Source organism: Lupinus angustifolius, chromosome LG03, assembly GCF_001865875.1.
Source record: "Lupinus angustifolius cultivar Tanjil chromosome LG03, LupAngTanjil_v1.0, whole genome shotgun sequence".
Classification (NCBI taxonomy): Eukaryota; Viridiplantae; Streptophyta; class Magnoliopsida; order Fabales; family Fabaceae; genus Lupinus; species Lupinus angustifolius.
This window is the reverse complement of record NC_032011.1, coordinates 8,099,691-8,112,808: the sequence shown is the minus strand read 5'-3', so window position 1 is coordinate 8,112,808 and position 13,118 is coordinate 8,099,691. Positions and strand designations below refer to the sequence as shown.

General features: G+C 32.3%; 1 long non-coding RNA gene across 1 annotated transcript; it reads left to right on the top strand.

The window, feature by feature from the left end:
- LOC109342563 lies at positions 371-871 on the top strand. The gene is made up of 3 exons (XR_002107081.1): positions 371-388; positions 524-597; positions 672-871. It is a non-coding gene; the product is annotated as an uncharacterized LOC109342563 (long non-coding RNA).

Here is a 13,118-nt window from a genome sequence, read left to right as displayed (position 1 = left end):
GTTCTCTATGTTATTTACAATTTGTGCATATTTTGGTAGTATTACATTCATTAATGCTTTTTGGTCAGGATTTAATTCAACATTCCAGGAACATGTATCTCTATTGTAAACATCCTTTTCCCCTTATATCACATTGAGGGTTATAGAATGTTAACAATTTACAAGAATGTCTAGTTTGAAGGAGAATGTAGTTAGATCATGATGTTCAATTTTGGATCAAAGTGGCTTTGCTTTTATGTGTCATAATATATCTTTGGTTGTGTTCACTAGGGAGAGGCAGTGGCTTTCCTTGTTGATGACTTGCGAAATGAGCCTCTCAATGGCTTTGAATTGATTTGAGTTGAAAATTGGAACTTGCAAAGCAACGGCTACCGTTGGTGACAAAACGGTAAGATTATAATTTATACAATATGCTACGAAGATTATCTCTATATATCATATGTTCTTTATTATTAATTAGATTAGTTAGTACCTTGTCAATCGTCTGCCTAAAACAAACGTGGACCTCCATATTGTTTGACAGTATATCATTGGTGGAGCTAATGATGGAACTTTGTCCATTGAAGTTCAAATTTTTGACCATAGTCATGGCGAATGGTTAGTTGAAGGTTTCTTAGAACCATAGCTGCCTCTCTTAAGTTTTTGTTGCTGATCTCCATTTTAAATTTCAGGGTTCATCCCACTGTGCATGGCATCAAACCCTTGTGATGCAAAGGCCACTCAGCGGTGCTTTTGAAAGACAGAATACTAATTCTTAAGTAGGGTTCTAAACCAGATGATCAAATATGGTTTTTGGAGGTTGGTGTTTTGCAGTTTAATCTAATAGTAAAGGACTATTTTGATGCATGGAGGCTTTGAAATATGGAGAAAGGTGGGGTCCATTACCATTTTACTGAGAAGAGTGTAATCGAGAAAGAGATTAAAGATGGAAAATTTCTTGCGTTTGCTTCGGTTCATGGTAATCTGTATGGGACTAGTGTTGTGGCTGTTGAAGTGGTAGCAGATGTAGGGAAAGTAAGTTTCTTCTAGTAAAATATTATTCTAACACATTTTACTTGACGCATGTATTTAGAACATTAAACTGGAAACAAGGGATAGGTTTATACTTTATACAACTAACAGTTTTTTACCCTAGTAGTTGTCTTTATAATTGATTGGTTTTTACAAACTCTTATAAGACCTGAAATGCTAGGGTTGTCTTCACATGAGTTGTTATTGCAATACAATTGTAGTCCTGTCCGTTTGATTAGTATGTGTGCCATATTATTTACCTTGGAAGCATTGCCTTCCGCCATATGTTATTTTAACTTCTTGCATAATGAAATAATTTTTGTTGATTCATAGATGTATACTTGATATTGATGTTCAAGGGGCAAGATCTGTGATGGCTAGTTAGTGCCATTTAGTGCCTCCGTGGCAGGTGAGTAATAGCTATTTAGTGCCATTTTAATCCTCAAACATTATACGGTTTCGTGTTAAACATGATGCTTTGAAATCAGAGGGATAGAGAGACAGAGGAACAGGTCCTGAAATGGCTTCAAAATGCTGTGGCTGAGATTGAGCAAGGGAAGTCTTCTAAGATATTAATTTGATTTCATCCTATACTTTGACAACCTTGAGGAGTGTTATGAGAAACTTAAGGTAAATTGGTGTTAAAAAAATTTAATGACGAGAAGATGTTGCACATAGTTGAGAATATGCACGTGGAAATCTCCAAAGCGTGTGTTGTCACACTAACTTTTAGGTTCGATTCGCTCTCACCAATTCAAGTATATTGGATGCAAATGGGATGACAGCGAATCCCCCTTCAGGATACTTTAGAAAATCTTGATGTGTTTTGCATAAACACACCAAACATATCTTTCAATAGTAGTTACGAAATTTATGTTTACTATATTTCTCTGATGCATTACATAAATGAAGGTTAATTTCTTTCGAGGTACAGTGCAGATAAAATTTTTGCAACCACTGCATGTTGAATGACAGTATTTAACACATGTCCACATAAACAGCACACATCAAAACATAGTATCCTAACCAATGAAACAATAATCCAACAACTGTGTCTTGGCAACTAAAAATGTATTTCAAGTTTTCAACAAAAAAACCAGCAATGCAACTTCATGAACTTTATCTAATGCTTAAGAATAAAAGTTATTTATATGAAATACAAACTGCAGCAAACAATGATGTTTTGATAGTTAGAACTATTTGCTGCACCTTTCTCAATTTATAAGAGTTTCATAAGAGGTTTACAATTCCACTATTTATATTTTAAATATCCTTTTTATGCCGTCTCATGTGTTTTTCTGGAGAATCCACATATCTCTTCAATAATGCTATATATCTTTTCATATAGGCACATATGTAAACTTTTACTATTATTGATAAACATGTGCCAACCACTATAACTTGTTGATCATGCATTCACAAAATTCATCCAAAAATTTGTATGATACACTCTTCTTTATGGCTTGCGGAAAAATACTGAATACTCAATTTTCTAATTTTAATTTCATTATTCATCCAACTTTCATAACTATTCATATAAACAAATATTTAGTATACAATTTTACAGCAGAAAATTTTATGCTAAAATTTTCAGAATTCAAGTAGTCAAGAACAATTATAGAAACAACATCCATGCATGGATAAATAATCACCAATGGAAAGTAATAAATCCCCTAATCATACTCGTTATAAAATATATATATAATGTCATAACATTTTATTCTTGTGAACACTCAATTTTTGTCCGGCCTGGAAAAAGCCCAAAACGTTTAAATTGAAAATAATAGAACATTTTTACTTAATTTCAATATATAAAAATAATTAAAACCATGTTATGGAAGAAATATAATGAATGATAATATTAAATTTATGTTGACAAAGTTCCTATATCTAAGTGATCCTAAAATCCAAAACAAAAAAAGTAATAAAAAGGAATTAAATTAAAACGGGTCCTAAAAAGACATATAATCATTTTCCTACGAAAAAGAAGGAAAATAAATTTTTATTATTATTATTTTTCCTTTCGAATTTTATAAATAAAAATTTTATTCGAATTTAAAATAAATAGTATAGGTGGCATATTATAGATATTTCTTTTAAATACCAAATAATTAATAAAATGGGTTATTATTTTAATTTTTCGAAAATATAATTTTAAAATAATTTAATCCTAACCAAATATATTTTTATATTTTAATTTTTGAATTAATTTGGATACATAAAAAATAAATGCATAAATCAATTTCAAATATTTTTTAGAAAAGATATAAAAATAAGAATAAAATAATAGATAAATACCAAGTCAAATCTGATTTGGTGAGTGGTTTAAATCCCATAAAAATAGTGTTAATGAGCCAACAATACTAAGTTTCAGTTAACAAAATTTAAGGAATTAAGGTAAATTAATTTCATTATAAATAAGTGGGTTGTGAAGGATTAAAAGGGGGTTCAAAAAAGAGTAAATTACACTAACACCCCCGACTTTTAGTGAAATTACACAAATCACTCCTCACTTTTTTACACGTACACAAACCCCCCTAGTTTTTATACTTTCATTACATTGACCACCCCTGTATGAGAAATATGTGTAATCTTTTAAACAAAAAATATGATAAATGCAATTAAGTTAAACAAAACATGATATATTGTTGAGACAAGTCCAAATAATATACAAATCAATGAGAGAGAGAAAAAAAAAGTATAAAAAAAGGTTCTGTGAGACAGAGAAAAACATTGTTAGTGTAAGTGATCCAGTGCAGCCGCGACCATCGCAACACTGTGTACTCGTCGTGCCTAGCATTGCTAACCGTTGGATCTACAAACCATTACTTCATCACGTTGACCAGCGGATTAGCCCAATCACAAGGCGAAAACGCATCACGGACTCACTATAACGCGCCGCACCGAATCATCAGCCGTTAAGAACATAGGATCTGCTACGGACGTGCGTACCGTGGAACTCTGTGCACCTTCCTGAACTGCCATTCATCACGCGCCATGTGTCCAGGCGCAATAATCCCACCATCTCCTCCAATCAGCGTCTAACGCGTGTCACTCCTTATTCCAATCAGTAACACCATATCCAGGCTCTCACAGGGAAGAAATAAAATACATTATTTGGCACAATTAGGTAATTTTTTTGCTATTTTCATACTTTGATCTTATGTTTGATTTAAACATTAAAATGTGGAAAATAAATTTTCATATTAACAATTCATTAACGATTTATTAATTATCATATAAAGTATAAAAAATATATTAGACATAAAGATGTGAATATTTAAGGATAATGGTTAAGGATAAAACAAATAGGATCTCATTATTTTTATGATGAATTAGCAATCTGTTTTTTTTTATTTTTATTCTCTAATATCTGATTTTTTATTTCTTCTCCATAAATAATGTCTAGATTGAAAGTAATTTTAATGATTAGTATTTTAAATATATGTGATTTACGAATATTGATATATATTGATTATATTTATCTCTTTTTATCCATTAATAAATGAAAACATTGTATAGAATATCTAAATTTATCTTAAAGTAGACCTCCTTCCAAAAATCCTTTTTATATATTTTAGTGTAAATATTGTGTATATTCTCAATTAAATATATTTGGTGCACCATTAAAAAACTAACCCTACAATAATTATTTTAAAATTTACACTCAGCATATTCGTAAAATGCATTTGTACCTAAAATTTAATAAACATAAAAAATGTAAAATAAATGACTTTAATGTATTCTTTGTCTAAAATCAAGTTATATCTTAGTCATTTAATAATCCATAAGAATTTCAATTTTTTAATAAAAACTTCAAACCATGTCTATATCAAAATTTATTTTTCAAAATGGATAAAAATAATTTTGAGATTTAATCAAAGATAGAGAGAAGGTCGCTCCGGAGACTTCTTTCTTCTCAGATCATCTTCGAAAGGTAGTGCTACGCCGCTTCTTTTCAATCGATTAAATCTGAAAATCAATTAAATTCCACTTTCTTAATAAATAACAAAGGGTTAATTAGATAAAAAAAACTTGTTATTCATCATAAATAAGGAAGATAGAAAAATCTTGTTTATAACATACAAAACTTGCAAAGTATATTTTTGTCTAAAAAATACATTTTCTTTAATTAAAATACACTCAACCAATAAACCATTTTCTACTTAAAGAACTACGTAAGCCTTGATCCCCTTAATAGGGGTACGTAGGACCAAAGTCAATATTGTCAGGCTCAATAATAAAAATAATTTTTTTCCCTTCTTAATTATTGATTAATTAATCCAACAATTTAATAATAATAATAATAATAATAATAAAGTCATATTTTTTTAATGAAGGTTACCGCTTAAGGCGGGCGGGTAGGATGCTAATACCTTCCCTATCTTGTAACCGACTCCTGAACTTGGATATCAAAAATCCAAAAGCCCAAGGTAATTGGGCTTAAAAGATTTTTCTACATTTTTAACTATAAATGTAGTGGCGACTCTAAACAAAATCGTGCAGCCAAAAATCGGGGCGCGACAATTCCAAAACCATTACTTATTCTCAAAGGGAAAAACATGTGTTCCTAAAGATGGGCTTTGATACCACATGTAAACTTTAATTAGTTTATATGCATATATAAACTTTCATGACCATATTAATGTCAAGATCTAGAACTTCACATTTTCCATAATAAAATAAGTAAGAAAAAGTGTATTGTTCTCATGGACTTATTTAATGAAGAAGTCTTGCTTATAGGTAAGTATAGTCTCCATGTAATGTTGATCTCTCCATATAAATGAAATGTTGGTTTCTCCCTCTTGACTCCTTTCTTTGAGTGATACAATAATTAATACGAAAATCGAACCTAAAGATTGTTAGAAAAATTTAATGACGGGAAGATGTTGCACCACTTGAACAAAGAAATACTTGAGAATATGCATGTGGAAATCTCGAAAGCGTATGTTGTCACACTAATCTTTAGGTTCGATTCGCCCCCACCAATACAAATATATTGGATGCAAATGGGAGAAAAAATGAATACCCTTTAGAATACTTTGGAAAACCTTGATGTGTTTTGCACAAACACACCAATCGTATCTTTCAATAGTAGTTTACAAAATTTATGTTTCCTACACTTCTCTCATGCATTAGAGAAATGGAGGATCATTTCTTAGAGATCAAAATTCGTGTGTATTTCTTAAGCCTTCAAGTGTCTCTATTTAAAGAAAAGTTCATATCACTTGGTGGGAAGAAACACTTTTGGGTTTGGCACTTGTTAATGGTAAGCAACATAACACAACCCCAAATTCATTACCCACACATACAACCACTAGGCCAAAGAGCACATTGTTTCATAAACCATCAAAAACTCATATATACTCATTTGTAATTCAGATATTTTGGAAATATCTTTCACAACTGGCACTAAAGCAAAAACTAACTTCATCTTTGAGAAGTTTATTATTTTTTGTTGTTGTTCTTTGAACATGATATACCTACCAATGTTGCTATATAACTAATCTTTCAAAAAAGTTTTTATACATTAATTATGTTGATGCAAAAATATTCATTGATGCATAAATTATTCGGCCTAGACGGTTTTGTCATTATCTCACTGGTAAGTGTCAAAAATGCCTAAATTTCATATACTTTTTATGGCACTTATCCTTGGCAAAAATTGAGAAAACCAACTTAATTCAACACTTTTTGGATAAAATATCACAATCTTGTATATATGCTTTGTGTATTTCTTTTCTACTTTATTTTGTAGGATTTATGTGGAAAAGAGATGAAATATTTAAAGTACAAGCAAAATGCTCAAAATAGGCCAAAATGATCCATACATGACTCAACAACTTGGTGTAGTAAGATGTGTACTTAGCCTTAAGCATGATTCAACAACTTGGCCAATGTGGAAAGCATGAAGTCCACAGGAAGCTGCTCACTAAGCAGCTTAGCTTGGACCAAATGCATGCATAGCATGATCTGGACACCAACTTGGCACGACCAGACTCAACTAGGTACGATTAGAACACAAGCTTGGCGCGGGCCATCATACGCATGGCACACGCTAAGTGCTCATTGAGCAGCTTAGCATGACACCTAGTGCACCCAGCGTGGAACCAACCACCAAGCCACATCAACATCAGGCACGTTCAAGCTGCTCAAGCAGGCAGCTCAGCGGTGCCACATAGAAGCTTGACAGTGTGCACTCAGCAAGTTGGCCCAGTTGGCTTGGCATCCAAGCATGCTTAACTCATGCATGACCACACTCTAAGTAGCCTCCTTACGCCTTTCAAAAGTAGCTCACAATAGTTGGGTCAAGTAGCTCACCATAGCTTGGGTGACTCAGCCCCAAGCAGGTGACTAAGTTGCTTGGCCAAGTGACCAAACCCAAGTTGAAGGGTTTGATCAGCGGCTTAGCGGTGGTAGACAGGAGCTTAGCGGGTTCCTGGAACTCCTAAAAATATGAGGAACTTCAAAGCTTGAATACATTCATTCATACATTCATATTCATTCCATCTTCCATTCACTCTTCCACATCTGAATTTCTCTCTTCTTCTACACTTTCTTCTTTGTACTTTCTTGGAGGATTGCTACTCCAAAGTAGCTTAGGTAATTTTATTTGTAATTTCTCCTAAATTCAAGAGGACAATTAGTAATCAAATAAGATGCAAAAATTCATTTTGCAATCTCATTTGTGCATGGTGAATTGTCTTAAATCATTGGATTAAGATGGCTAATGCTCCTAAATTTTAGTTGAATTTTGGCTCACTAGTATTTCTTGTAATTTCTTGTTTCATTATGTTGAATTATGTTTAAGTTGTTACTTTGCAATTTTAATTCTTTAAAAGTGCTTAATGCGGTTTTAACTATATCACCTAAAACTTGATTTCATGATCCAAACTGCTTTTTTTTAAAGTCTTGACAAATGAACTAAAAAGTAGGAATACACCTTAGTTCATTTACCAAATCAAAGTATCCATTTTAAGCAACTTGTAATCAAGGCTAATCAATGTTTACGGAGCCTGAAATAAGGCGTGACAACTTATTTCGTCATGTGGCAGTTTTCTATTGATTAGTGTATTTTGCAAGGTTTGAAAATCATTTTTTCTCGCCAGGAGACTGGGGGAAATTTTATGAACTGATGTTTGGAATAACTAAAGTATAACGCATAACTTTCATAAACATTTTTCATAGAAATATGTTAAGAAATATTTCCATCATCAAACTAAATTTTCTCCTCAAGAATTTGTGCATGTTAGGTGTTTATGTTTATTTGTTAGAATGTTAAAATTTGATAAAACAAAACAAACCCACAAATATGTTCAATCTTTAGTAGTAATATAACATGTTTATAATAATGTTCTATTAGGCAATTCTTTGTGGTTCGACATAATCCTATAGTATACTACAATTGAATCTTGAAAGAGATACAAATGTAAAATAGTAAAGTGTTATCAAATAAATTTTATTTGTTGACAAAGAAAGAAACCTTGAATAAAAGTGCAATTTATTTCATAAATTGTATCTTTATGAAAAGGAAAAATACATCGTCATAATGAATGATCTAACTACTAACTTTTATTTTTAGTCATTTACTTTCTGCAACTAACATTTACTTTCTGTCATTTACATTTCTGCAACTAATATTTATTTTCTGTCATTTAAATTATGCAACTAACATTTATTTATTGTTTTATGCATTTATTCTTTATTCTTTACCAACCTTTCGTAACAAAGTAGTTCAATTAATAAATAGAAGCCGAAAATAAATATCACTCATTATCACTTGTGTTAATATGCTAAATTCATACCAGTAAACCAATGTTGGAATTTATTCCATAAAACTAAGATGGTATGAAGTTGTTAGTAATTCAATAAAGCTAAGTTTTTTATCAAATGAAATATTCTTGAAACCATTATGTCGGTGTTGGAAATTCTTTCCAACGAAACCGAAATGGCGAACAAAGAATAAACTAGTCACTAAATAAATCGATTGTAAAAAGTCTTGCCTCACCGAGCAAGAAACTCTTTCAACACTCACCTAAATCAGGTAAGAATTTTGGTGCAATAAATTAACTTGATCTTTAGTTCCACAATTTTTAATGATCATGGAGAGAAACTTATGTATTTAATCTGTCAATTCAGCACCTAGTGAGATCATTCTACCAATGAACCACTCAATGTCAAAGATAGAGGACAACATCATAAACTTCATGCCTTCAAAACTCTAAAAGGAATCAAAGAATTTGCAAGTCTTCTTCTAAACACATTGCTTAATTTAGCATCAAAGAGTTAGTTGAGTAGTAACTTTGTATACTATTTGGCTTATCATGATCATGTTGGATGTGTCCTCCTAAAAGGCGGTTAACTTGCCTTGTTAATGGTTGGAAGTCTTAATGCTACTATCGTTGGTTGCTGCTAGCTCTGCTACTGGGCCGACTTAAAACAGACGCCCTAGATCCCTCTCTATCTGGGTCCTAACCCTCTGTCGGAACTCCTGCAGGCTAGAGATATGGAACTACTGAAAGAGCTCCCTCTGCTTCAGGAACACCTAGATGTATAATAGGATTAGATTTTCAAGCCATATTTAAGCTCATTTTCAGATGGCTTGACCAGGATGGATCAGTTTAACTAATATTCAATCAACTTTTACCAACTAACTTAGTATCCTCCATTCATATGGGACTTAGAGAAAAATGGGACAAGTGATCATGCATTAGATTCATGTCCTAAATATTTTTTATTTATTTATATATCCTTCTTGTGGGGTTCTTTGATTGTTATGGAAATTGTATTTGTGAAGAAGATCTTTGCTCCTGACTTTGGCAAGATTTTGATGAAGACGCCAACATCACCAAAAAGAAGAAAAGGAAGAATACTTATGAAGACAAAGAAGATTAAAGCTTCAAGACAATTAGATTAAGTCTCTATAGGTACTTATATCCTAAAACTCTTAAATATGCAAAGTAGTAATGCTCAAACCATTTTTTAAAGAAAGTTGAAACACTTTAAAAATACTTAAAAAAATAATTCAAAAATAGTGTGTAACAGGTTACTTCATCTAAGTAACATGTTACGTGTGTGAGAAAAGAGTTATACAACTTAAAATTGTCCAGAGTAATCCATTAGTGCCTTTGAGTAACAGATTACCAGTTTTGAAAAAGTTGAGTAACCGATTACCCAAATTGGTGTAATCGATTACTCTAATTCGTTTTTAAAAGAACACTGGACAGAGAGTTTGAGTAATCGATTACCCACTGTTAGTAATCGATTACTGAGAGTTGTTGCATTAGATTTCAGATTTCAAAATGAAATGTTTTCATTCCAAACGAAATCTCTTCACTTCAAAAAAATCCTACACTTTCAGAAAGGAACCATGGGTGTTTGGAAAGTCTATATAAAGGCTCTAACTCTCACAACACAAACACACAACAACACGCAACTCTTATACAATTTCCAAAAGCTCTTAAACTTATTCTGAAGTTATTTCTCTATACTTTTGGCAACTTGCACTCAAACTTTCAAAGTCATTTTTCTGAAGTTGCTTAGAAGTGTTTCGTAGTTTTCCAAAGAGCATTATTACTGGGTATACATAAAGAGTTGATTGGATTGCAAGTTATACTACTTTTATACATGTAAAGGCAATTTGCCATTGTTGTACATTCTTCAATATTGTTGCATAATACTTTCTTTCACGGGGTGTGAAAAGAAAGGGGATTAGAATCACTTGGAAAGGTATTTTCCAAGAGTGAATAAGAATTAGGGAGTGTGTAAGGTACATATAAATCTCGGGGTGAGATATTATAATTACAACTCATAATTCTTAGTGAAGAAGTCGCTTGTGCTGCAAGAGTACTGAATGTAGCCTTCGGTGGACTAGAAGGTGAACCAGTATAAAAATCACTGTGTATTCTCTTCTCCCTTATCTCTTTCATCTTATCTTGATTATTTTTCTGCATATATTTTCCGTTGCACGTTAACTCTTGATTTTGCAGAAAAGGTGGCCATAATTTTTAAGTCAACTAATTGAAACCGAAATGGCGAACAAAGAATAAACTAGTCACTAAATAAATCGATTGTAAAAAGTCTTGCCTCACCGAGCAAGAAACTCTTTCAACACTCACCTAAATCAGGTAAGAATTTTGGTGCAATAAATTAACTTGATCTTTAGTTCCACAATTTTTAATGATCATGGAGAGAAACTTATGTATTTAATCTGTCAATTCAGCACCTAGTGAGATCATTCTACCAATGAACCACTCAATGTCAAAGATAGAGGACAACATCATAAACTTCATGCCTTCAAAACTCTAAAAGGAATCAAAGAATTTGCAAGTCTTCTTCTAAACACATTGCTTAATTTAGCATCAAAGAGTTAGTTGAGTAGTAACTTTGTATACTATTTGGCTTATCATGATCATGTTGGATGTGTCCTCCTAAAAGGCGGTTAACTTGCCTTGTTAATGGTTGGAAGTCTTAATGCTACTATCGTTGGTTGCTGCTAGCTCTGCTACTGGGCCGACTTAAAACAGACGCCCTAGATCCCTCTCTATCTGGGTCCTAACCCTCTGTCGGAACTCCTGCAGGCTAGAGATATGGAACTACTGAAAGAGCTCCCTCTGCTTCAGGAACACCTAGATGTATAATAGGATTAGATTTTCAAGCCATATTTAAGCTCATTTTCAGATGGCTTGACCAGGATGGATCAGTTTAACTAATATTCAATCAACTTTTACCAACTAACTTAGTATCCTCCATTCATATGGGACTTAGAGAAAAATGGGACAAGTGATCATGCATTAGATTCATGTCCTAAATATTTTTTATTTATTTATATATCCTTCTTGTGGGGTTCTTTGATTGTTATGGAAATTGTATTTGTGAAGAAGATCTTTGCTCCTGACTTTGGCAAGATTTTGATGAAGACGCCAACATCACCAAAAAGAAGAAAAGGAAGAATACTTATGAAGACAAAGAAGATTAAAGCTTCAAGACAATTAGATTAAGTCTCTATAGGTACTTATATCCTAAAACTCTTAAATATGCAAAGTAGTAATGCTCAAACCATTTTTTAAAGAAAGTTGAAACACTTTAAAAATACTTAAAAAAATAATTCAAAAATAGTGTGTAACAGGTTACTTCATCTAAGTAACATGTTACGTGTGTGAGAAAAGAGTTATACAACTTAAAATTGTCCAGAGTAATCCATTAGTGCCTTTGAGTAACAGATTACCAGTTTTGAAAAAGTTGAGTAACCGATTACCCAAATTGGTGTAATCGATTACTCTAATTCGTTTTTAAAAGAACACTGGACAGAGAGTTTGAGTAATCGATTACCCACTGTTAGTAATCGATTACTGAGAGTTGTTGCATTAGATTTCAGATTTCAAAATGAAATGTTTTCATTCCAAACGAAATCTCTTCACTTCAAAAAAATCCTACACTTTCAGAAAGGAACCATGGGTGTTTGGAAAGTCTATATAAAGGCTCTAACTCTCACAACACAAACACACAACAACACGCAACTCTTATACAATTTCCAAAAGCTCTTAAACTTATTCTGAAGTTATTTCTCTATACTTTTGGCAACTTGCACTCAAACTTTCAAAGTCATTTTTCTGAAGTTGCTTAGAAGTGTTTCGTAGTTTTCCAAAGAGCATTATTACTGGGTATACATAAAGAGTTGATTGGATTGCAAGTTATACTACTTTTATACATGTAAAGGCAATTTGCCATTGTTGTACATTCTTCAATATTGTTGCATAATACTTTCTTTCACGGGGTGTGAAAAGAAAGGGGATTAGAATCACTTGGAAAGGTATTTTCCAAGAGTGAATAAGAATTAGGGAGTGTGTAAGGTACATATAAATCTCGGGGTGAGATATTATAATTACAACTCATAATTCTTAGTGAAGAAGTCGCTTGTGCTGCAAGAGTACTGAATGTAGCCTTCGGTGGACTAGAAGGTGAACCAGTATAAAAATCACTGTGTATTCTCTTCTCCCTTATCTCTTTCATCTTATCTTGATTATTTTTCTGCATATATTTTCCGTTGCACGTTAACTCTTGATTTTGCAGAAAAGGTGGCCATAATTTTTAAGTCAACTAATTCA